A 27,568-nucleotide genomic window follows, 5' to 3' on the forward strand; every position below is an offset into this window, starting at 1 on the left:
CAGATTGTTTTCTTTTTCTTCAGCGATGACTTAACATAAGCTGATGGAAACAAAAGAAGCTTTAGTGATCACAGTCAAAGTAAAAAAAGAATATCATGAGGATGTTCTAGTCACCATCTCACAAATAGACTCCTAAATCTGTCTGTCTGAACTCTAGTTGATATTCATAGTGATACTCTTCACAAAACATGTTTACTTTCCATAAATACCATATACAACCTTTGGGTTCTTAATTCCCTTCCTCCTCCACTTCCCTCTTCAACTCTTTTCTGCACTTGCCTGCACTGAGGCCTCAATCCCTTAAAGTTAGGGGTAACATCCACAGAGGACAAAATAACATTTATGTCTAAAAATTTTGCCTTATGTCAAGGAGGACACAGTTGAGTTAAACTTCTGTTCACCACCCACACTAAATTTGGGTACTGGTAGGCTGAGGGTTTGTGTCTGCCTTGGCTTCCAGTGTCTCCTCTCCAAAAATGGTCCTAATTTTGTGGCAGACATTTCTGTACATAGGCCAAAGAACTGCTGGATCTACAAGTCTAAAATTCTAAATTGTGTTAATGCTTTTCCATGGGCTTTGATACCTGAATATATGGGTGGGAGATAGCTGGAGCAATAGAAGTCTGCAATTCTTTCCTTCTTTTGCTTTCATGGACACATTGACTAGAAAATGCAATATTGCTGGTATAAAGTAGGAGCAAATAATCTTAGACTGAAGATAAACTGTTTGAGAGACTGAAAGGGAAAAGTGTGCCCACAGGACACAATATCCTCCAGAATTACTCCTTATACATCACTGTTCAAGTCTGATGAAAACTTTCTGATTTCTTTCAGAGGAAGAGATAGTTATCTCTTCAGTCAAGATAAACAGCTAAGTTCACAAAATGGTGATTGTCATCAGTGGGCAGTGCAGTCTGGCACTGAAAATGATATGCACATGATGTAATTATGGTTCCCGTCCCTGTACTTGTTTGACAATGAATATTTAAAATACTAGTAAATTTTGTGGGTTGTATTTCTGTTTATACAGATATTCTGAACTACATTTATGTCTCTGGCAACTGAAATAAACTAGTTTTATCCGTTAAAGAATTCCTAAGGCATGTGTTTAATGTATTTGAGATCCTATTTTTACTGTTTCCTGTACTACAGGAGACTTTCATTAATTCAGAGCATTGTGACACTTTTTGTAGCTCACATCATAAAGAACAATTTCTCCGTTCATAATTATACCTTCATGTCAATTTTTCTTCCTTCCAGTCTCTGAAAAGAATTCTTTAAATACAGTATATGTGACATGATTTAGAAACCAAAGTAACCACATCAGCTGACATGAAAGTAAGCCTTTCTTCAGGAGTTAAATGAAGTCAGTGTGTACAAGACCTATTTTCAGGAGTTAAATGAAGTCAGTCTGTACAAGACAGCTACAACTCACGTTGTACGATCATTGCCATAGAAAATTAGCTTCTTCAGTTTGCTGCCTCTTCTTTTACAAATGCCAGCTCAGTTAAGAAGTGTCTGTGAGTTTATATCTGTGTATATAATTCATAGAGGAATTACATCTGGAGATGCTGCCTACTGAAATAGCTGACCTGCTTTTATCCCCTGAAGGATATTCGTTCAACACATCCCCTGAAAGAGAAAAAAAAAAAAAAAAAAAGTATTTGCTTCCTCATCATAGTGTAATACTTACAACATGCATAAAAACCTTGTTGTGCTGAACAAGGCCACTAATGCAAGAGCAGTGAGAGAATGTAATAAAAAAAAAGAGACAGGGGAAAGAACTTTCTTGTCAGCCTCCTCACCACGATGCAGGGATGAGTCAGAGAGGACAGCCTGCCTCTGTCACAGGAATGCAGAGTCCAGCTGGTGACTCTGACCTCAGCACTTGCAGTGTGCACAAAGAGAGGACACTCCCTATGAACCCTGTGTCTCTTTAGCATTTTGAAAGAACTCTGTCCTGAAAGCTGAGAGGAGATCAGAACATGCCTGACCCAGTAAAATTGTAGTTACTGACACACAAGTACAGATTTGAGAATTTTTTGTCCAAGCAGCCTGTTATGTAAAAATGAAGGAATTGGACCAGAGCATCTTTGAAAGGTACAACAGATAAGATAATCTCACACATATTTGATATCAAATGAATAATTCACTGGTCAAAAATGTAATTACAACTGTGTATACATCAGATTATCATATGATCCTAAAACAGTGTTCAAATCAGAATCCTTAAGGTATGGAAAGGCACTGAGACCCGCAGGGGACACGGGGTCCTAGCAGAGACACTGCAAAGATTTGCTTTTGGCCCAGCCAGTAGCACACAGATCTTTTTTTTTTATTTCAGAAAAGAAACATCATGTGGATCTCTGCTCTTCTGAGGCTCAGTACCTGGAGGGGAACCAGAAGCAACGTGCCTGCTCTTTTGGCTGAGCACAGTTTCTGCTTGACATCTCTTGGGTTTTTCCTTCAGGAGACTGACTTGAGGAATGAGTCATAAGTGTGGAGGTGGTAAGAATTCAGAAATCATCTGCATAAGGAAGAAATGAGGTAATTATGCCTGCACTTTAGTCTTTACAGTGTACTGTAAATCTGCAACATTTGGCAGTGAAAGGAACTAAGTGTATCACTAAAGTCTACCATAACCAGCTGAATTATTATTCATACCTGGAATGTTTTTTCAGGGCAAAAGAAGGTCAAGAAATGGATGAGGCAAGTGAAGGAATGATGCATTTCCACAGGCTTTATTAAGAACAATTAAGGTCAGATTTTACATGATATTCCTCACAAATGTGTCTGTGCAAAAAATGGTAACATTTCTCCTAATTTTTTAAGAAGAATGCAACTTCTTAAAATGTTATGTAAGTGTTCTGGTATGACTTTTCCCACTGCTTGTAGTAGGACTGCTCATGTGAAAACGTGACTGAGATTATTTGGTTATCTTTGAATTTTTGCTTAGTATGTTTCTGTAGTCTTGCCAGCTTGTTCTTTACTGCTGTTAGCAATTTTTGGATTTAAATTTGGAAAACACCATATGCAGTCGTGATCTTCCCTGTTTTCTTTTTCTGACACAGGTAGGAAAAGTATGAAAAGGCAAGTATTTTATGAGAAAAAAGAGATGGCTTTGAAAAGTAATAAAGTCATTGGGGAAATGTCCTATTTTGAGAAATCAACTTTGATTTGATGGTGAAATTAGCATCAAGAATGTCAAATAAATTATTTGTTACAATAGGGAGCACCTCCTCCAAATTGTATCTTGTCATCTGATTATTTGCAACTTCCTTACACACAACCTTATAAACTGGACCTCTAAAAAGTAACTGCAGATAATAAGTGATCCATGATAAATAAATTTTACTATCATTTTGTGGAGTTACTACAATTTTCTTTATTCAAAGCAGTTCATTTCTTAAAACAATTTTTTAATTTAAATTTGTGGTGGGAAAGTAGACTAAAATAAATATTTTCAGAATTTTAAAAATAGATAAACTTGATATTCTTGGTGATGTCAGTAGTAATTCTACACTGATATGGAGCTGAGATTATAATTTACTGGAACAGCAAAAATTTATCATAATTGTTACCAGCTACCCCAACCTACAGCAGTTTCACAACTTTTTCTGAGCTTGTAAAATGTGAAAATTCTATTTGCATCACTTTGAATTTGCAGTATAGATTGCATTTGTTTTTTTCTTTATTGCTTCATTTAAAGTTACTATTTAATGTTTATTTATATTTTCTCCTGGCTTCAGTCCATTGCAAAATGTTGCACAGTGACAAGGTGGCCTCAAGTCTCAAAGCTTTTCCCAACAATTGATCAGAATAGATCATAGGTGGAGAAATATTTAAGGTTATATGGCTGAGAAGCTGATTTTAAGTAGCTAATGCTGCTCATCACTGAAACAAGGAAGCCTTTGGGACTGTAGGACTGGCTGACTTAATTCGCAGTTTAAGTAGAAATTTCAAGTGTACATCTGAAATAAAAGAAAATGTTCTACCCCAGATATTCCTCAGCATAAAGCACAACATATTTTGATCAGAGAGTATCTAATGTTTGCAAACTTCATAAAATATACATACACTTCTCTGTCTGATCTCAAAACATTCAGATTTTAAAGAAATTATTACGATGTGTCTCATGTTTATGTGGTTTTGCTCTTTTTATTACATTTTAGGTAGAGAGGAAAGACAACAAAAGGAACTTGTAATGAGAGAAAGGAAATTCTTGTTTGTAAAATGAAAATGAACAATGGAAAAAAAAAATAGAGGACCCTTAAATGTTTGTATAGGAATATCTCTATCCACAGCACACCTCAAAATAGGTATTTTAAAGCTAGTTGTGGATAGGAATCTGGTTCAGAAAGTATATTGAACTGATTTCAGTCTCCTTGTATACATATCTGGGTTTTCCTCCCATGGAAATGGAAGGTGTGGAGATGCTGCATAGACAGGATGCTGTCTCTCACTTCCAGCGGTTGCTGGCCCTGGGTTATCCCCTTGGAGCTCTGGCTATGGAATCAAATCCCACTTTAGCTGAGCCCACAGCCTCTGCAGGGACTCCCCCTTGGTGCTCCAGCTCTGCACCACCACATGCTTTGGTGCTGAGATGAAAGACAGAGCTCCCTCTGAAAATCATTCTGGAAGATGACTGAAAAAGAGCAATGGGACGAAACTAAATAAATTCAGGAATAATGGCAAAACAGTAAAATGTTTGTTTAGGAAGGGCCTCCATCTGTGCTTCAAAGTTGTGGTGAAAATCAGATTTCTTGGGTTCCTAGTTTTATTTATAGTTATTTTTTGTGGTCATCTGGTTTTATTTGTTCTGCAAACGTTTATTATTCTCCCAAGGAATTTTTCAACCTATTAAGCAGTTTAATTTTGAGAGAAAAAAAGGTTTTTCAAACCTCCCAGAAGTTTGAATTGCTTTCAATTTTCAATAGCTGTCCTGAGGGAAGACATTTTGTCAGCAATGAGAATTTGGGGAAAAAATAATGGGAATTTGAGTTGATCTACTTGGTTGTGCTAGATGAGTTAGAAAAGAAAAAAAATAGTGTCTTACATTCATGGCTGTTTCTTCTTTGTTACTAGAATTTTTGGGGGAGATGGGATGGGGATGGGAGAGCAGAACGAGGACTTCAGAGGATCTGGAGGAAGGTCTTAATATTGCAGAAGTGACAAAGAAAGATACTGGAATGCATAGGAGAGAAGTAAAGTTACTGTAGAGAGGGACATGGAATTAAAGGGATGTAAGTCATAAACATATAGGAAGAAGTTTGTTAGCCATGCCACTTGTGAAAGAAGCAATTTAAATACATTTTCTGGACTTTCAGATCTTTTCATTAATCTCTAGGTTAACGTTTTAAAAGGGTTTTCTATGAATTCAGCACTTGATAGTTTTCTCCCATTGGAGAAAGGCTTCCCTGTATTAGATCTGACACCTTTATTTTTATCCCTTTCAGAATTAGTACCAAGCAGCTCGATGCCACATGCACATTTCTCTATCACAGGCAAACCCCAGGAAGCTCATTAAGTTTTCTTTATGGCTCCTGTGCACTGCTGGAGCCATACCCAAGTGGAATGTTTGACTGTCAGTGATTAGATACCATGAGGGTTTATATACTTGAGAAAATACCATATAGAAACAGACAAGTACAGCAGCACAGCAGAGGACGAGCTGTTCAGCAGCCAGGCAGTTTCAATTGCATAAACAGCAGCACGAAGTTCCTGACACTGCCTTACACCTTCCATGGTAAAATTGTTTCTGAAAGAGCTTCTGTGGAACCACAGGGTATTACAGAGTTCCTAAATTCAAGAAAATTGAAGAGGTCAAATGAGATTAGTACTAGTTAAAAGATTTGCTGTTCATAACTGTCTTTTGAGTGCTTTGGTGTAAAATACTTCTTTGAAGGAAAATATTCTTGTGGGAAATGGGACATTGGTGGAATAGTTGATGATTTATTGGTGGAGAATAATATTTTTGCTTAAGTACTCATGGTTTACATGATTTACTCAGGTTTAACATGATTGTCACAAAGATGTTAAGTGACAGAACAGAAGAGTGCCAATAGATTGGCAACTCCTGTCATCTCCATAACTCTTATTGAGAGTTTATATTAGTTCTTGTGTTGATGGTCTTGTGTTGGTGGGTTGGAGGAACTCATGCTCTTATCAAGGTAATCTGGGATAGTAGTCTAGTAAAAGTAATACAGAGAAATAATCTTTTCATTCTTTCTTTATTACTTCCCCTTTTCCCAAAATTTCTGATTGTCTGTTAAAATTCTCCAACTGCTTTTATCATAAACAGTCATCCTTTCTATTTTAGATCTTTCCACTGTTTTCTGTAGCCAGATTTCTGTAGTTTCATTGTGCAGTTTCGGTTCAGGAGATTTTTTTGGTGGTTGTTTGTTTGTTTGTTTTTGTTTTGTTGGGTTTTTTTGGGTTTTTTTTTGTTTGGTTTGGTTTTTTTGGGCTTTTTGGTTTTTTTTTTGTTTGATTGGGGTTTTTGTTTGTTTGTTTGTTTTTCTGTTTGGTTTGTTTTTTGTTTTTTTAGTGGATGGGCAGATCTTTCATAGTAGCAGTAATTTCCAAGGCTTATAGCAAAACCATAATAAAAATGACAGAGACGATCATACGGCGATCAGGCCACACGGTGCACACACACGTGCCCTTAAAAATGTTACCAGGCAGGGCCCACAAAGGTGTTTGCAGCACTTGTGTTTGAAATGCAAACACATTGCAGCTCTACTGTTGCACAGTGGTCTAGCACTGCCATTAGGCAGTGCATGGTGCTCCCCGTATCAGTCTAACTTAGAAGTAAAAATGTATTTGAAACATCCATCCACCTTGCTTCAATGGTTTAGGATGGTTTAAGCTCTGCTAAACAAACAAAACACAACCATTTCCTGAAGTTTTGCCACCCTTGTGGTTTGGGTGGGGGCTTTTGGTGGAGTTAGTGATGGCTGGACCAGCAGGATGCAGTCCCAGGAGAGAGCAGGGGAGCTGTGCCACAGCCTCTCCCCTCAGCATGGTCAGCACCTTTACACCCCACAGCCCAAGGCACGGCTTGGCTTCTCCTTTAACTCAGAATAACCACGAGCTGCTCTAATTTCTCTTGGCAGAAAGAGCTCCCTGGAGGCATTCCTCTGTTTCTGGATACTTTGTGTTAGTTGGAGACGCTGCTTAAGATCCTCTCTGTCTCCGTGTCAAGGACAGGGAGTGGGTTGCATAAAGCACTTTGCTCAGGGGCCTGTTAAAGGCACCTTTATGTCTCTAATGGACTAGAGCAGTGCATGAGGCATTAATCAGAGGACAGGAATGATCCCCCTCCTTCTTTCAAGAAATATTAGTATCTCACAGAGCACAGTTTCATTTTCTCACAGCACTTCAGGAGCCAACTTCAGGACTTATTACTCAGGGACAGTAAAGGATAAGAGCTTCAGTGAGGCAATATATTTACTCCTAGGAAGAGTATCTTCTGTCAGTTCTCATTTTCTCCTTGCTTTTGAGCTTGCCAAGGATGAATTCTGGTGAGATCTGAAGGGAATTGTCACGAGAGGTCAGTCCTGTCACTGTGACAGGACTCCCTAAGAAGGTCTCAGAGGGCTTCCAATAAGAGATAGGGGAACATTTTTTACTTTCTCCAACAGCTTCTTCAAAACAAACTCCTCTTCACCAACCCCCAATAATAACCCACATACAAGGTATAATTTTGAAATGTGGTTTAACTTTTTTCCACACCTGCAACAAAATTAGAGACAAAAAAGTGCTAGGTATAGCATAGATTATCTCCATGGCAATATATCATAAACTTAGGCAAATACTTGGTGTAAAAGAAGTATCTTAACTCTTTGGTTATTTTTCTAACTAGATGCAAAAAAAGACCCCTGAATTTTTCTAATCAGCTAATTTGGTACCATTACTATTTTTTTTTTTGAGGGGGGATTTATTTTGTTTTGTGGGTTTTGTTGTTGTTGTTGTTTTTCTTTTCTGAAAAGATTTTTTCCTCTACCCTCTCTATATCTTTTTCTACTCTGTTAAATTCTCATAATTTATTTTCATCCCAACTTGTATTACTTTCTGGTGCTCAAATATAAGTGAAATTGCAGTTCTCAGTTTCTATAGGAGACAAGTCTCCTGATAGACACCAAATACCTCAGAGGTGTGGAAGGTGGGAGTGCTGACGTCTCTTTCCCCTTGGGCTGTCTTTCAGTGACTCTTGTGCTGTTCTAGTTGTCCTTGGCCTGCTAATATATGGTAAAAAACAGAGAGTAAATGAACTCATGATGCATAAAAGTTTACTGGTATTCTGGAGTTTTTATAGTCTTTGTTTTGTAACACTGTTGCCAGTGTTGGTTTCCAAAAAAATCCATAGCAAAATGTGTCACCTATTACATTTCCACTTCAAGGAAAGGGTGGAGAGCACTTTCTTAAGACACGGGTTCATCATCAAAGTACTGCACAAAAAGAAATGAAAGGAAACTTGCAAGAGAATGGTAGAGATGCTGGTTGAAAAGGAGGTCACCCCAAGGAGCATTCCTCCCAAACCCCAGCTGTCACCAGCCCTCCGTCAGGCCAGCCAGGGCCTTGTTTGATGGAGTCTGGAGAGCTTCCAAGGAGGAGTTTGCACTGCCTCTCAGGATAACCCCTTCCAGCCCTGCTCTCCCATCACGAGGGCAATCTCTTCCCTCTACCATCCACACTGAGAAGGGCTGGGCTGCGTTTTGTTTGGAGCTGTGTAGCTGCAGACTCTACAGCCACCTTGTCCTGGGTTACAGTGTAAAATGTGCCCAAAGTCTGTATTCCATCACCATCTTCAGGAGCTGTTGGAACCAGGTGGGGCAGTGTTTCCCTTGCCCCTCTCTCTGGACTATCTCCTGTTCATGGGCCACCAAGGCCTTGCCCTGACTCACAGGTAACTCCCTCTGGAGCTCTCTCTGTTTAATGGGCAATCAAGGACCTCCTGCAGGACTCATAGAATGAGATCAGCCCATTGTGAGATTGGGGAGCCAGGCATTCCCACCTGGATATAATCTGGGATTTGGGACAGCACAGGGGCCTTACCCACTGGATTCCCAGAGGACAAGAGCTACCAGACCTTTCTTTCTGCTTCAACAAGACCACTTCACCTGGACTGCTACCACCACCCTAACTAACAGGGTGTCAGGTTGTATTCTGACTCTGTCAGGGGTCATTTGTACTATTGCTTTTATTTTATTTTATTTTATTTTTTTTTTCTCTACTATTGAATCATATTTCTGCCTTGGAGTCTCTCATTGGTTTTGCTTTCAAACCAGCCCACACCTTCTCTCCGAGCCAAACCAGCGCAGATGCCCGTCTCTCCTTGCAAGTCCTGTGTTGTGAGGCTGGGACTGCCTCACAGCCTTGCACGGGATTTTCTTAGAATTCTTGACATCTCTCTCAAGCTGGAGAGTTCAAAAACAGGTGTTTCAGGTGAACCTCAACAGGCACTGAGTTAAAGGCTGTAATGAACGACCCGCAGGCTGCTCTCCTCCCAGCATGTATGTGCAGTTCACTGCGTTGCTGCAGGAGCACACTTTGTAGCTCTTTTCCAAGTAAGCATCCGCAGTGGCTGCCAGCGTGTTTCCAGAGCAGCTCTTGCTCTGCAGGCTGGCTTCCAGCCTGTACTGACACACAAGGTTATTCTGCCCCGGGTGCAGAACTTCTCGTTCTTGTTTGTTCAACTCGAGTTGGCCTGATTCTGAAGCTTTTCAATGTCCTTCTGCACTGACTGGGTAAAACTCCCTGCTCAAATGTTGAGACTCTGAAATGTGTTAAATTTCAGACGTAGCCAATTTGACCACATTTAATTAAGTTTATCAGAAGAGTGAGTCTCTTCATTGTTATTACAGACACAAAGAGCAGTTAATTCCTTTCCCCTTTCTAAAAAAAGTTTGAAGAAAAATGTTCTGCTAAAATCTGTGCCTGCTCTTGACCCATGTGCTCTAACTTGCCTTAACATCTATTCTGTTTACTCCCAAAGGCCTGAGTTTATCTTCCTTATTTGCTATACTAAAATTAATCCAGAACAGATAAATCCAAAAAAAGTTTAAACTAGTCCAGTTAAAAAACAGGAGTTCTGGATTCTGACTGGCACATTACAAGTGTTGTTGGTTTTGTAGGCATAGTTAACTCACTGACTAATTTATTTCAGAATCATCGTAAGCTTCAGCATTTTTTAAAGGACAGCATCAAATTCTGCAAGCAATTATTGCCTTTTATTTCATTGATCAACACAAAGCTGTTCTTCAAAGCCAAAAAACCCCCAAAATCAGCAGTAAGTTCAGGGGGGGGGGGTTGTTATTATTTTTATTGACTTAAAAGGTCTGCTTCTTGTTTTACTTCACCACTGAATCATTTCAAAATCACTAGAGGCAAAGGTGTTGCACTAGTATAAAATCAATAAGAAAGGAGTTAAAAGGCCATACTTTCCACATGCAGTGAATGAGAAATGAAAGAGAGGTTTATAATATCATAAACCTTGGAACTGTGTCTGGTAATTATCCCTGCTATGGCCTGCCAGGGAAATGACCACCATCTGTTGCTGCCCACCAGTGCCCTGAAAATACAATCAGGCTGTGAGCATTCTCTGGAACTGGCAGCAAACTAATCCTCTCCAGTTCAGCTCTTCAGATTACATGTAATTACGTGTAAGATACAGGCTCAGTCCACACTGATTTTTCAGACTTTGGAGTTGTGAAGATTGAAGTAAACGGCATTTCCCCTAAATTCACTGTTCAGTTTCCCCCTCTGTATCTGTATTTCTTAGCTTTTGTTTTTAAATTGCTGGCAAGAAATGGCTACCTGCTGAGGTTTGGGTATTCTCTCTGGTTTGTGCATTTAGACATGGGACTTTTCCTCACAGAGCAGCTTTGAGCTAAAGTTAATCTTTTTCTTTATGAAAGTGAGATAAAACTGCTTTTAAAATCAAGAAAATGTTTCAAGGTTCTGAGGGAGTTTCAGCAATACACACACATCTCTGTAAAGAATATACAGGAGCTGGACCATGGTAAGACAAAGTGTGATAAAGAAAACTGCTGAAATGAAAGAATTGAAATTAGGAAGAAATAGCATGGGTAAGTTAGATTAGAAGAAGGGGAGGTAAAAGAGAAAGGGAGAGAATCTTTAAAGAATACAGGGCTGCCTTAACTCTAGTTCAGCTGTTTCTAACTTTCAATGCAGTATAAAGGGGTGTGTTTACAGGAGACTTTTATTTTTTTAGTAAAAAAAGGAGAATAGAAAAAAAGTCTAGTTCCTAGCAAGCTCCTATTTAGTGCTTCTCAGTACAAAAAAGAAATACCAATGTGTTCAATCAACAGCTTCAAAAGTCAGAGGAATGTGGAATTAAAACAATAAAAAATGGGAAAAGGAATAAGGCAGGAAGGAAGGAAGGAAGCAGCAGAGGGACTCTGCTTTATTTGCTCTCCCCCATTTTAGATGGATTAAAGAATTATTAAAAATTAAAATGCAAAATCACTCTCAGACAAACCAAGTGAGAATGGCTTCAGCTGAACTGGATAATATCTGGGTCCCAGAGGACCTAATTCCTCCTCATCTGTTTTTGGCTCCGATATAAAGGGTCTCTGAATGATTTGGAGTGGTCTGCAGCAGTAATAATGTATTCCTTAGAGCGATGCCATTCACAGACAGAATGCAGGACAAGAGAGGCAAAGCCACTGGAGAGGCTTTTTGCTCGTGTTAGATTAAGCACTTTGGCTTCTCTGAATGAAAACAAGACTATGGTGGCATTAGATACCAATAAATGGTGAAAATAGACTCTGTCATAAGGGATTTTTCCCAAGAGCTAGCCATTACAATTTCTGGTCAGTGTTTTGGGGGCAAAAAGGATGCAGGGTTCAAGCTGAACTTGACTAAATTGTGGAATGTGTTTGTAAAGCCAGAGTTGTGAGTATTTTAGAATAATGCTGTAAAGTTTTCTTCATTTAATTGTGAAAGTATCATTAGGGATTCAGGTGGAAAATGTTATATTAGTTTACAGTGGTGTTACAAGAAAAAATAAATCCACAGGCCTCTCAGGCAATAATAGGTACTGAACAGAGAATTTCCAGTTCATGACACAGAAATCCCAGGTCCGTATGTAAATAAGGTGGAAAATTAAGGTTTATCTATCACACAAAATCAACACAGTAGCCTAAATTAGGGACTCCCATGTGTAAGCTTGGAAGGGTGGAAACTTCCCCAGCTCCCTTGCCTGCCTCCCTGGGTGGGTGGGTGTAAGTCAAACCTCCCTGTGCCTGCTGTGGAAAATGCACCTGGTCCTATGGAAGGAAAGAAGGCAAGAGAGCACCAGATTTGCTTCCAGCAGTGGGAAGCACAGGGCACGGTACAAGGTACTCTCAATGGTATCGGCCTTCTGAGACAGCTGCTATGGCTAAGAGCTGTTTTTCTCACTCTCTGAGTCTTAATTGTCAAGTCCATATTTCCCTTGTAATTATAAAATATAAAGGAACCTCACGGTCCTTCTATGCGATCACCGTGAGGTTTTAGTCCCAACTCTCATCTTGCAATATTTTTATTTCAGCTTAATTTCCCTCTGTCCAGTGATATTGCTCCCCATTTACATTGAAATAAGACTTTCTGAGCTATCTGTATGGATGATGCATAGATGCAAATTCAGCTAAATGTATATTAAACAATTTACTGCAAGTGCTGCAGTACGTACAAGGATGAAGATGGAACCTATCATGGATAAAAGGTCACTGAAACATACTTCTGTTTCTGTCTTTTCCCATAGTGAGTGAAGAATGGCACTATCCATGCAGTGAAGACAAAAGTACATTAGAGCACATCTATCTTTATCCCATCCAGTAAAAAATCTGTGAGAAAGATAAAGGTCCTAACCTCACAAGGTATGTAAATGATAAATGTGCTATAACATTTCCTTTCTCTGTGTATTTTTCTCCTTGGATAATGTTGTTAGTTCCAGATCTCTGCCACAATATTATCAAATTTATTTTATTTTATTGGAGTATAAGTTTATTTTATTGGAATATAAGTTGGTGTGCTACCTTTATAAATAAATGCATTCAGCTGATCAATGTTAAATGAAAATGTTGTCCTTCTCTTAGTGTGCCTACCAAATGAATAGCATCTTGACAATGCTATTTGATATGCTGGAACCTAATGATATTTCTTGTTCAGAGTCTGCAGCCATTCAACTTGAAAACAAATAATTAAAATAAATTATACCCTTTGTGTCTGCAAACTAAGGAGAAGAACAAAAATAGCTGCACAGGAGGGAGGTTAACACACGGGTATCTCTTGACAGTATTATGAAGACCTCAGAGGGATTCCTACATTCGCCTGACTGCAGTGATTTATGTGAGGAATCCCATGTCAGACTGTTAAGTTTAGCAAACAGGATTTCCAGTAATAGATTTTCAGAAAAATCTGCTTCCCCAGAGGTATTGTGTTCTTCCCAATTATTCAAACATTCAGAGAGGCTTTGGCCTTTTTTCTTCCCTAGCCATGTATGCACGTATGTCCGTGCATGTAACTCTTGGGTTTGCTTGTTCCTGGTGTTTTTCTGCTTACATGGGGTTGTGCTTGATGTCATGAGAGAGATTTTGTGACTTTTAACACAGCTGCCAGCCACTTTCTATAGGTGCCTGTGTGGAAGTGTGCCTGTTTTTCTGATGGTGATGATGAGTGCCTTTCAGCCTTTGTCATTTCATCCTCAAAGCTCCTTCTAGTTTTCCTCCTGTGTTATCTTTTATCAGTGCTCAGTGGGAACTTCCCAGGGTCTCAAAACTTTAGGTCCCAAATATTATTAATGCTGAAGGCTCTGATGTTTAGGTCCCTCTGCTGTGCTGAATAGCTAATGACAATGAAGTTTCTACTGTGGGAAATCAACATTAAAACCCCAAAACCCTCAGCTTGTGGCAAGGCATCCTCTTTAGTCTTTTCCTTGTTTTCCAATATCTATCAGCAATCACTTCAGGGGAAGGAGGCAGCTGATGTGATGCATGGGTTGGAATAGGGAGATGATTTTAGCAAGGAAAGCAGCACGGAGCATGTGGCTTCTCTGTACTTTATTATGCCCCATGGCCTTGCTGTCTCCAGATGTATCAGACCATAAATGGTGTTGTTTTCACCAATCTGCTGCTCCTGAAGAAGAGGAGGGAGGTTTTAGGCTGGGCTTTGCTGGCACAAACCAGCCCCATCAACCCCCTTGACAGGCGAGCTGCTGAGGCAGGTCTACCATAACAATCAGTCTTTAAAAGCTGATATATAAATGGACTGAAATGGCTCATCAACACCTGAAAAGGAGAAAAGTGGAGGGACCAGCTCAGGAGGGTTTGCAAGGGAGGTCCTGTTTGCACACCTGCCTTTCTGTTGCCCAAAGGGTATCAGTGGTGTGCCACAGCCAGCAGCCCAGCCTGTCCCCTCTCTCATTACCTCAATGCCTGCACAGAAGATTCATCACCCCTTAAGTTTTAGCTTTCATTTATTTCAGATTCTGTGCTGCCTAGGTGTAGTTCTGAGCCTCATATTAAGTGCTGGTAAGCTCTCTTCACAGAGCAGGGACACAAAACAAATCCTTTCCTGCTGAGGACCAAGGACAACTTTCAGACCCAAAAACAAGAACAAGGGTGGGCTGAAGAGAGGAACAAGAAAGATGAGACCTCACAACCTGAAACTGTTAAACCCCAATATGCAAATGGACCAAAAGTTATAAAAATGTGATATGTCATGACCAGTCAACCATGACCATTTTTAGTCCACCCTGGGTGCAGCCCTGGTCAGGCTCCTGTCCTGCCCAAGGTGGATCCTGGAGGCCTTTCAATAAATCTCTGCTTTATTCTCCATCTCTGTCCAGTCTCTGTTTCAGGTCAGCCTTCCAAGGCATCACCCCCAGCACGCCTGGAACCCAGCCTAATTCAAGAGCAGAAAGTTAATTTGCTGCTGGCCTGGAATCTTTAGATGACCTGGGTTTCTCTGAATGAGGCTGGTAAGAAGAAGTTTCTTTTTCTACCCTGTCCTCCTTCTGTGCCAGATACATCCTCAAGAGATCCTGGTCCACACACAAGAAGTAGAATAACAAAAATCCAGGGAACTCAAGGAAAGTTTTTACAACAGGAAAAAAAGTTAAATCATATTCAAAGTATCAGAGACATTTTGGCTGAATCATGATTCTTTTAAAAATCACTTATTTTTTGTAAACTAATGGCTGAGAAAGGTTGTTTTGTTTTTGTTTTGATTTTTTTTCCATTAAAAGGGAGATAGCATTTTAAATTTAGTTCTCCTTAGAGAGAACCATTGTTAGCTTGAACTTGTATCAAACTTTTTTTTGGTGGTGTTTTTGTTTGTTGTTTTGTTGTTGTTTTTGTTGTTGCAAGTGCCATAGTTTTGGACACATCAATGAAGACTATCACCATCAGCAGGTGTGTCTATGTGCCTCCTAGGACTCTAATTAGTCCAAGAATACTTCAGTGGTTCCGTTAAAAGACTAGAAGTCAGAATATTTGGGGAACGATTCAAGACTCATCTGAATTAATCTTAGCTATTTATGGCTTCATAATAGGTAAACCATTTTACATCAGCTCAAGACCTTGTGCCTTACAAATTTTTCTTATCTATTTCTAAATCAAAGAGGAAAAAAAATGTGTAAGAAGTCCAGCAAATGACTTAACTCCTCCACCCCAGTTTTCTATTTCATAAAAGAAGATGATGACAATGATGGTGATGATTATAATTAAAAATGTTATTTGAATAGTGGCACCAGCAATGGAATTAGAGATTTTCAGAATGTGGGAATATTTCTGTGGAAGCTGGATGGAGATGGTGTATAGAATTACCTGATGAGGAAATGACATAGAGTAGCAGTTTAATTTTAGAAAACAAGTCTGTTTTGTCCATTTCCAACCAATCTAGACCACAGCTCTTTGAGGATGGCTACCTTTGCTGCCTTGGTCTGGTTTCTGCACAGCTCCAGGCACGGTGATAATAAACTTAAATAAAAATACTGAGCTTCTGATGTCACTAGAATTGTTTAAAGCACACTGCCTTTGTGTTTCTTGGTGTCTATGTACTTTTGTAGAAATCAAAGGTTATTTCAGTCCTGAAAATGGTGTTTCTGTTACTTCTTTGTGTTGAGCTTTTTTAAGCAGCGCACTTGCTAAAAGAGGTGAGAGAGCTGTCCATTTTGGAAAGAAAAAGCTGAGACCATCCATTTAGTGTCACTTAGGACCTATTACAGAAGAATGATTTGGTCATTTGGAATTTTAGATGAAAGTATAAATAGTCTAAAGCTACAGTGCATCCCCGAGGTGAGGAGATGGAGGCTATTTGTAGTCACAATACCAGATGTTTAGTCATTGCTAAAAGTTCAACAACAAAAAACTGAAAACAAAAAGAGAGCTGCTAATTGGGGGTATTTGGAGTCATGTCACAGGTGAAAGATGATCTAAAATGCTGCTTCATAGCACAGTGCAATACTGAAATTAGCACATGTCTATTATCACTGCTTGCAACTCTGCAGGAAACTAATGGAAATAGCTTAATCTTTTCAAGCTCTGCTGAAAGGAGAAATGTAGGATTTAACCTGTGTTCCTGAGTTTTCCCTCCTCTCTTATTCCTTGCCAAATTCTTGCTGCACAGCAGATTTTTTATTATTTAGTAATAATAAATTGCCTGGACTGTAAATTTAATAAATAACCGTAGAGATTAGGGACCTGATCCTTCATTTCTAGAGGCAGAGGTAGGGATCCATTGTGTTAATGGTTAGAAAGAGAAAAGGGTGCACTCCTAAAATCCCCTCTCTTGAACCAGATTCAGGGAGCTGTCTTTCCAAAGCAGTAAAAGCAAAGGCATTAATTATACATTTCCATTATGACAGAGCCAACATCAGCAGTGACTAAAACATAATTTGTTTAGGTGACAGTGCAGGCTGTTCTCTGATCAAGTCTTGTTTCCCAGAGGGAGGCATCAGTCTTGAATTACACAGCAAGCAGGCAAGAGAAAGGAAGCAAACAATAAAACACTTCCCAGAGGAAGAAAAAGACAAAAAATTCTCTCAATGTCTTATTAAATAAATAAACCTACATTTTGTCAATTAAAAAAAAATCAGTGATGGGGCAGAGCTTTAATTAAAGGCAGTGTTTTTTTCTGTGGGGCTTCATAAGATTACATTTTCCATTTCCAGTGATGAGTTGCTTTTAATGCAGAGGAACTTTCTCACTGTAAGGAAGGAAAAGACAACAGAAAGGAAAACCCTTGGAAAGTGCTGACAAGAGGGAAACATGGGATATTTTACTTGTCTTAATATAATGCACACAGGTAGAGTAATTTGAATTTCTTTAGTTAGGTATGCACAAAACCAGAACTGTTTTCTATCAACATATTTAATTTTACAGAAACACTGATATATATATATATATATATATATATATACATAAGTATTTGTGTACAATTAAAGCTGGACATACATCTTTTTGGGGAAATAAATCTATGTGTTTTGATCTATTACTCAGTTTAAAGTTATCAAGCTAGCTATTAGCTATAGGCCTAATTTTACTTTCTTTTCAGTTTCAGTGGATTTATTATTTTGCATAAATCTATGTACATATTTTAGGACATTACCAAATCAAAGACCCCAAAGAGTGCTTTTTTGTTATCTGCTTTTAATTTTTTGTTGCTATAAAGAATCATTGGTTGTAGTTTTTTTATTGTAATTTGACTTTTAATATCATATCCCCTGACAGCTGCAGCCTTTCTGCATTTGGCATGAGTAAAGCAAAAAGCAAATATAAGGCTTATTTCTTATTATCTCCAACCCTTTCAGGAGAAACTAAAAAAACTAGGAATATGTTCATGTTGAACAAGCAATTCCCCCTCCAGTGGTATTTTCTGGCAGCATCAGATGAACAAACAAAACAAAAAATGCAAGTCATTTACCCCATGTGCAGCAAATAGTCCTTTGGAACACTTAGTGTGCAAAATTAGATTCTCTCTAATACAAGCAAAAAAATCTATGTGCCATGAAAATGATTACAGGGAATTTTGTGTGAGCTTAGAAAGTTTGATTTAATTGCAGTGGTTAATATTTCCTATCTTTAAAAAAAAAGGTGCTCTGACCACTTGAACTTTCCAAGCAATTAGATCCTAAAGAAAACCACTGCCCAATATTACTCTGAAAGGGAATAAAAGCAGCACTGTCTCCTTATTGCAGGTTTTGTAGTTTGGTTTATAATTTAAACATTTGAGCATGCTTCAATTATAAAATTAATTTTACTGTACCAGTTATTTGGAACCTGAAAATGCAGTGATCTAAGGGCACGTATCTCTATAGATCTGTCACTCCTAAAAGGCTGAGTTGCCATCATCCCCAAAAGGAGTGATGGAAACCCAGATAAAACACTCTATAAAGACATAAAAAATGTTAAGAAAATGGTCTGGGAACAAATGATCTCAATCTTTTACATGTGTTCTCAGTTTCATTGCTCTTAACTGAAATAAGGAGCAAAGGATTAATATGGAGACTGCTGACCTGCTGTCCCACAATTACATCACCTCCAGTCAGGATTTGGTGCTCATTACTGAAGTGGCAAAGGCTGCAAATCTCACTGATCTATTATTGGAGTAGGTAATGCTGCGGGAGGGTGTCCAGATGATTCTGTGCATGGACACCCTCTTCTGGATATTCAAGAGGTAGAAACTCTAAAATAGGTCAATTGCTTAGAAAATAATCTGCATCCCCTCTCTTACACACACACCTCTGAAGCATTCATTTAAATAAGAACTGGATTTGCCTGTCTGCATGGAAGTTGGCTTTCTGCTGGCACATCTACAGCTCCTGGAGCTGGTGACCTTTGTGCCTGCCTGCAGCTTGTAATGTTCACCTGAGATGGACAGCTAAGAAAAAGCTTTTGATTCATGCCTGACCCATCCAAACCAGCCATGAAAGCCTTTTACAAAGGCAAAAAATAGAATAATGGAGTGGTTTGGTTAGAAGGGACCTTAAAGATTCCCTGGGTGTGCCATGGGCCAGGAAAGATTCCACTAGATCAGGTTTCTCAGGGCTCCATCCAACCTGGCCTTGAGCACTTCCAGGGATGGAGCAACCCCTGCTTGTCTGGGCAACCCATGCCAACACCTCACCACCCTCACAGCAAAGAATTTCTTCCTAATATCTACTCCAAACCTGTCCTCTTTCTCAGTTACGCATTCCTACCTAAAGAAACTGTGAAAAGTATTCCAAAATCAAAGACCTGGATGGAATTATCTCTAAAGAAGATGACAATTCAGATCAAAAATAAAATGTAATAATTCAACCTTAAATGTTTCTAATTAGGTACCATTTTTGTGTCCCTAATGAAATGTTCAGGTTATTAAAAATCCAGTTAAGAAATCACTCCAAAGTGCATTGAGAGTTAAACGTGGTGACGGAATGGTCTCACTCTGAATGTCTCTTAATCTGGTTGGGCTGGAAGATTCAGCATTTTGGGAGGCAAGAGACTGTTCAAAACAGGAAAGCAGGTGGGATCACGAGTGCAAAATCACAGCTTCAGTGATAGGGGTCAGCCTGCTGGAACAGCTGCAAAGGAAGTTCCTGTGTCATTTAGACTATTTATGCTTAGTTTACTTAAACAAAACAAAATAAAATCTTCTTATCTCATTTTTCTGGATGCATAATTCTTTACAGGACTTCTTATGCTGTGGTAGTTTGGAGCGAAACCAAAAAAAATGAAGTGAATTATGATGAAGTATGTCCAGTTGATGCTGGAAGCTGTGAAATTATCTGGGGTTTGAAATATTTGAAATATTTTCTGTATTTTCAGGTTTTGTTTGTGAGAAGTGATTATTCCTAAAGAGACTTTAGCATCTTTGGCTTTGCTTTCCCTCAAAAACTAGTTATTTAATGATAATATTTTATGTGACATTTTACATTCTGTTTGAAAAGCCATCTTTTATTTAACAGTGTTCTGGCAATATTTTTAAGATAATTTACCTAAAGCCTTTGTCACTTATTCACTCTGTTAAAATATCATGCAGGCTTCGTGAACAGGGACACTAAGAAGATCTTTGAAAGTTCAAAAATGCATTTTTCTGCAGTAGCAGCTGTGATAGAGCTGCACTTGGGGAACGCTTTTTCTCCAATGCCTTGTGTTTATGCAGCTTTTAGAACCCTAAGAAAAAATCCCAAGCTAATCCACAGAGGTAAGATTATTTTCCTTCTCATAAACACGGTACATAAGACCGACTATTCTGATTTAATGAAATCACTGAGAATGTTTTCAGTTTCTTCCTGTTGCAGATGAAAGCTGGGCAGCAGGAAAAGCCTTCCTCCTGCTTTCCCCACACAGGCACCAGGGCTTCCTGGAAGATGCCAGACTGCAATGGTTTGGGTGTGAAAAGCGATATTTGGTTATTATCCAGATGTAGCCAGCCGTTCCCTAAATTGTTCTTTTTCAGGGTAGAATGAAGGCTGGAATTTTACTAATTTCCTTCCCAAGCCCACTGAAATACACTAAGTTTTGGACTAAACCCTGTTGTGAGCAGATTGGAGACCCAGATAAAAGGAATTAAGAAGAGAGGTTGTTCTGGCAGTTCATCTCTGTAATGAGTGTATTTGAAATTTGGAAGTCTGCTGCTCCAGATTGTCTGCTTGTTTCCCAGGCAGTCATTCTTAAGTCCCCTTTTAACTTGCTCTCCTCAGCAGGATTTCCTCTGCTTGCTAATTGCCAGCAGTGAATAATCTACAGAGGTAAATAGATGAGGAAGAAAAGGTTTCCAAACTGAAGTGACGAAAAGAATTACAGACACTGAGGGTGGCTGAAAAGAAAAGCAAGAAAAAACCCACTTTTGGCATTTTATTTCTTTATCCTTTTGTTACAACAAGGAAAATATCTTTGTCTGCTAATTCTGTTGACAGTGATCCAGCACCTTGAGAAATATTTCTGCAGTCTCACAGTCCCTGCTCCATAAATAGGCAAGAGATCAATAATTGTTAAATAATAGCTGAAAATAATTGTTTGAAATGGTTGAAAATAAACATAGCAACTACAGCTTCTAGATTCATGTTAAAGATTATGCATTAGCATTTTTTTCCCAGCTCTGATTCACAATCTAACTTGAGTAGAGTGGCACACAGTCCCAATTGTTGTGGACAGGCAAGGACTTATGTTTTACAGCTCTAATTTCATTTTCCCTTCTGACTGTGCTAAATAACAGAAATCTGTAATATGGATTGATAGACCTTAAAAAGTAATTGTACATAGGAAATCATCTGCTGGGGGAATTTCTAACAGTTACTGCAGTTATCTGTTTTTGGCCCAATCCTAGGCAGTACCAATATATCTATTAACTGAAGTCACAGGCCAAATTGCTGCTGTTCCAAATGAAAACATTTGGCTGCACTGGCCTGGCAGGCTTCCTCTGGGCCACAGCATTTAAAAAAATAAACCAGATTTTACAGAGTTTCATGGAGATACACTGATGATACAGGCAGCTTTTAGAGAATTGCCTAGGTCATCCCATTTGCTGTATTTTCCATGTATATGGATCAATATTTCTCTTGGAACAAGAATATAAGCTGCACTTAAAGAGACATGGAGCCACATTGTTTTAAACCAGGCTCCTTGTTTAAAATTTTAAGATAGGAGTCCTGGATGAATGCTCAGAAGAATATGGAATAAAGGAAATATGTACTATTCTACTGTACGGGATACTCATGAAAGCATTATCAATTTTTGAGTCAGGTTTCATTTTATTTTTAAGATAAATTCAAGAAAGAACTGCAGGAATGACTTGAAGTTCAAAATATGTGCTTTCAGCAGGAAAGTAAAGAAATAGGAAGAATACTCTTCTAGTACCTACTCATGGTTTTTGCTGTTTTTCTCAATTAGTATGTGAGCTCAGAAGCAATTCTAGGGACAGAAAGCTGAATGAAAAATAAGATGTATTTATTGATTACTGTAACTTTTGGGGATATTTCAGCTGAGGTCTCCAAATGATCTCTTAGGGCCCGTCTCAGCTAAACCAGGCATGGTCGGGTTGTTTGCAAGGTTCACACAAAACCAGTTTCTGACATTCAGAACGATCTGTGCTTTTCTCAGCAAAGCTGTGAAGGTTTTCCCAGACATTATCCCTGTTCCAGTCTTCAGAGTTTTTCCATGATTTTGTGACATGGGATTATCCATTCCTTTTCTGAAAGTTTGTGTATCCAAAGACTTCATCAGACCTCTAGCAATGCCAGGATTCTGTACTGAAGTGCTCATGACCCTTAAATCCTGCAGAAACTCAGACTCTCTCAAATAAGAAGAGGTGATGCTGGTAATTTCTCCAAGATTTTGATATAAGAATGCCAAATTTAATTGAAAATGCATATACTGATATGTTCCATAATCCAAATGTCATAGACTATTTTAACATAAAATAAGTTTTAATTCTGTTTTATATAGGTTGACAAAGTGAAGACAAAGAATAACGACAGTAATAGGTGAGATGCATTTCCATGTGCTCAAAAGTAAACTAGAAAGAGCACCTAAGTAAAAGAATTATTTATAAAAAGCAGAGATTGAAGGAAAATGCCAAGAGATATCAAAACTGATTGAAACATGAAGTCTTGATAGTCTGAAATTCATATTCTGAATGCCTGTGTGGCTGACAGAATTTGTGTATGATATTTGATTTTCTTCAGCTGCTACCTTTGGCTATCAGTGAAGGCAAATGAGAATTTAGGAATCATTTGTTACCTCTGCTTGCCTCCCCTCATCTTGCACAATGTGTACTATTAACCACTCTGATTCAATTGGAATGATAGAACTAATGCAGCTCATGGAAATGCCATTCTCTTCATTTAGGGAAGAAAAAAAGGCACCTTAAAAAGGATTTCAAAAAGATTAAATTAGACAAGTATCCTATGCATAGATGGCTTTTGATTATGATGCTGAATAATGATTATTTTCTTATCAAATTAAACCAACAAACAAAATCAGTCAGAGAAGAAGCACTGGGTGGGAGTGATATACAACAAGCTCTCTTCTCTTGTCAGGATATGTGAATACAATGTCTGCACTGAAAGCTTTGAAGTTACACTATTATAAAAATGTATAATAAAAAGAGAATGAAATCCAGGTAGCCTTTTCATTATAGCCATAATTAATCACAGTCCTGTGACAGTGGCCACACAACTTCAGTGTAACTGAGGTATATTATATAAGGCAGCTTGCAAATAAAAAACTGCTAATAATATAAATATTATTATAATATATTATTAGGTTTTTATCTCTTGTATTGTTCTGATTTTACAAAAAAGGCAAACTGATCTTTACAACAGTTAACTGACCTATTTAAAATATCTTCAGACATACATCTGAAAGCAGATCTCTGATCATCTTACCCTGATGTCTGCATAAAGACCAATAAAATTACTTTCTTTTCTACAAAAAGAAAAATAAATAGGCTTTGCACAATGACATCTTACAAAGCTCCATATAAAGGCTTTGTCAGATGTAACACTGTAGGGATTCTCTCTTATTCAGGACCCATTAAAATCCAAATCATCCCAGAGATTTACATGAAAGAAAGATACATGCCTTGTTCTTGTTGTCCTCAAAACTTCAGAGTAAACCTATCTCAAATAAGTTTGGAAATTACTCATGTTCTACAGTTTTAATTTCAACATAGTACTCTTAGAGAGATACAGAAATTTAAGCAGGGAATTTATTAGGAAGTATTCACCTGAATTTCATTACCATACATTTCAAACTGGTATTTTCAAAGAATATCAGTTATCTATTCATAACCACTTCTTAGGGTGCAAAAGTACATTCTTATTATAAAAGCAAATTTAGGAGTTATATGTTAAAATTGCAAAAGAGATTTTTATACTGATTTGATGCAAACAGAAGAGAAACACTTCAATATTTGAAAAATAATCAGAAATCCTTTCCAGTTTCAAGACTGAGATCTGTAATCAATTTTATGTTTCTTTAATTACGCTTCATAGCATAACCTTCTGCTGACAGACTACTCAAGGCTTATGTCAATCAGAATAATAGGTTGCACATGTTATTGATTTAACTATCACTTTGAGGAACTGATCTTATGGTTTTATTAGACTTTTTAACAGTTCCTTTTTGGACAAGCTAATTCTACAGATCTAAACAAATATAGATCACGTTCTCTTGAGATGTGCAATCATTTTACCTTCCTTTTAGCCATCAATGATAATCAATTAAAATAATGGACTATGCAGGCAGATGTTCAGACACATTGTGTTGGGCACATGAAAGATAAAAAGGTATGAGTTAACAAAGATCATGGATATGAGAGAGTTTTACAGAGTTGTTTTATTTAACAAGCGATTCCTTAAAGCTTTTCTGAAGAATTTTTGAGTACAAATCATACAGATTTTGTCTCCTCAATTCAGTTTCGATACATGGCCAGGATTTAAGGAACTCAACCAAGTTCTTTATGGCACAATCTTCATCAGGTCTCCCATAAAATAACCTGCCTTTAAATTTGGTGTAAACTGTTTTAGTTAATGTTTAAAAGTCCTTTCTTTTATGTTCAAATGATAATTCAGTGCTCAATAAATTAGAAACAGTGAGACTTTGCTTTCAGTGCATTTTCTCTGTCCCCTCTCCTTTTAACGGGCTGCGGGCTCGTAAACATTTCAATTTCTGCATTTCGGATTGGTGACCCTCCGCTCTGGCTTGGCATGCACACCTTCCCATCCTACATCATCTGCTGTGTGCCCACAGCATCCTCCTGCCGTGCCCAGGGGCCCAGGGACATCCAAGGGTTGGTGCTTGGGGAGTGAATTTTGCTGCGCCGCGGAGGGCGGAGGGCTGCTGGGCAAAGTGAGCTGAAGCTGTCGCTCGTGCTGAAACCCAACTCTGCTCTCCTGGGCTGCTCTGAACCCCAGGAAAGAGTCCACAGCCCTGTGCCAATGGCCAGGCTCACGGCTTTACTCACGTGCTGAAAGATGCCAACGTGTGGCTGGCTCCAAAGGGACCAAGAATCCAAAGAATGACATCACACTTCTAAAAACTCTGCTCCTGTGCATTTCTTCCACAAGGTGCAGCTCACCTGTCTTTTCTTCCTCATTTGAATCTTCCAGGGGGTTTTGATAGGTGAGGTAAAGGTGAATATTTTTCTTTTCATCTCCATGTTTCTGATCATTAATTTTCTCCTTTTTTTTTTTTCTTTTTTCTTCTTAATAGAGTGGAATAATAATGGAGTTTCTGCCTCCTAACTTTGTAGTACAAATTGGTGAATAATCAGAGATTTTTCAGTGTTACCTTTAGAGAACCAAGAAACTACCTTCAAAAATCTCCCACTATAGGTAAGTAATTTGATTTGTCTTCCCCATAAATCATTCTTTTTTAGAATATAAAATTAAAGACTTTTTTTGACATTTATCTACTTTTACCTAGAAAAAGAAAAACAAAACTGAAAGGCACTTCTTTTATGTTTGCTGTACTAAAACTTCACATGTCTAAGTGAGATGCATACAAGCTTTACCTTAGTTTAAAATAAAAATAATAAAAATAAGATAAAGAAAATACAAAGCTTTTCTGGGAAGTGCTCTGGAACTGAATATCCTTCTTTGCAACCAGGCTACTTGAAATATCAAGGAGATGTTATCTTCCTCATGTATTAATTATAAAGCTCTTGACAGTCAGAATTATCTCATGTGATCATCTGTAGGCTTGGTTTGAACCATACTTTCCATTTAAGTCACAAACTGAACCTATTTTACTTCTGGAACTCAATAAGATTCATATGGAAATGTTTGAATTGCCTTCCAGCTTGGTCTTAAAAAAAACATTTTGGTGAAGTCAGTCACACCAAAATTATTGAAAAAAAAAAGCTATTGATGTAAAAAACATCTAAACTTTACCTTGTACTATTTTTCCTTTGTACCTACTGCTGCTCCTGTTAAACAGCAGTAGTGCTACTGCAGGAAAAAGGTTGGCAAAAGTCACAGGATCAGAATTTTCCTTGCTTTTCTATCTTGCAAGCTTCAGCAGAATAACCCAAAATGCGTTGGGAATAGACACACATTGCTCACAGATTTGCTTATTGTGCTTCCATCCTGTAACTCGTTCTGTTGTATTTTTGCACAGCATTATTCACATCCACCAGGATCATTCAGCAGGTAAAGGCTGTATTCATGTCCTGTCCCTTATAAACACCTTAGAGTTCAAGAGATTATTTTATGGTTTGATCCTTGTCACAGGCTTTGTTTGAGGGATCCTGACTGGCTCAGAAGAGTGAAATTATTCTCTGGCAACCAGGACTACTGTGACTTATCATCTGATGTTATATTTATATAAATTTACTCCATCTCAGTAGCTTTATCAAAACTCATTTGCTTCTCCTTATAGTCACATACAGGCAGATTTTCTGATGTTTTGGCTCCCCTATTTAAAAAAGTACGTCTTTTAAAAATGTCTTTCCATATGGCATTGCAAGCTTTTTAAACAGATCCGTTTTCACAGCGATTTTGTTGAAAAGAAATCAAAACAAATACTGAATGCAGAGCACCAAAATAGGCCCATGTACTTGACAACTGAGAAGATAGTGAAGATCTGTGAAATGTATCAGGATAGTAATCATTATTTAAATTATTTTGCTTCTTTCTAGTTGTCTCCTACAACTGTAAAAATATTATGATAAGCAGGCAAGGTAAAAGTTGGGCTAAGAACGTGCTCTTTTCTTTATTCTTTAGTATTTCATAGGTGTAATACATTCTAAAGAACAGGCAGAACATTTTGTTTATGCAATTATGCTTATTGTAATAACTTGTTCTGCCATTTTAGACCTGTTTAGTACAAAATCAGACTTGGAAAATACTGGCTTTTTTTTTTTTTTTTTTTTTTTTTTTTTTTTTTTTTTTTTTTTTTAAGGCTCAATAATAGAAAAATTACAGCTTAGAGGACCAACAGTTTCCTGTGAAAAAACCTAAGGGATTAAAAAATGATGAGCAAGACAGGTGACAAAAAAGGTGAGATAGCCAGGTAGGGATGTGGTCTCAGAATATTTTAATTACTAAGAGTGTTCTAGTTCATAGAGCAACAACACAATGTAAAAATAAAATTGTTGTTCATGGGTATTTATTTCTGTCCTTTTCAGTTGAACAGAATTTTTAATTAGCTTTGTAGGCTTTGCAGGATTTGTAGTGGCCCTACAATGTCCATACAATGATCCTTTCAGGATATCCAGGTCATTATTTTATATTTAGAGGCTTTTATTCACATTTTGGCAACGTTCACAGTAAAGTTTCCCAGAACATCTACAGAAGTGCTAGTTTCTAAATTTGAGAGTTTTATGGATCCCAAGCAGGGCTGGAACATAAGGAGAACCACAAATCTGAAATTCTGCAAGTCACAGTGAGCTTTATGAAGAATTAAATTAATACCAATTACATACCAATCTGTACTCCAATGTTCAGTGGAAACTATTTTATTCTGCTTCAGAGATTGATAAGGAAATTTTACTTTGCCTACCTTTTGTTAAGGACACTGTAATCACAAGTAATACTAAAACTGCATGTGGGTTACGGTTGAGGATAAATGATGTC

General features: G+C 38.0%; 1 long non-coding RNA gene across 1 annotated transcript; it reads left to right on the forward strand.

Moving 5' to 3' along the window:
• The first annotated feature begins 1,308 nt into the window (after window positions 1-1,308).
• On the forward strand, window positions 1,309-25,576 carry LOC134559936 (uncharacterized). The gene is made up of 4 exons (XR_010082636.1): window positions 1,309-2,759; window positions 12,770-12,884; window positions 14,855-14,986; window positions 25,206-25,576. It is a non-coding gene; the product is annotated as an uncharacterized LOC134559936 (long non-coding RNA).
• Window positions 25,577-27,568: the final 1,992 nt, after the last annotated feature.

Source organism: Prinia subflava, chromosome 18 (genome assembly GCF_021018805.1).
Source record: "Prinia subflava isolate CZ2003 ecotype Zambia chromosome 18, Cam_Psub_1.2, whole genome shotgun sequence".
Classification (NCBI taxonomy): Eukaryota; Metazoa; Chordata; class Aves; order Passeriformes; family Cisticolidae; genus Prinia; species Prinia subflava.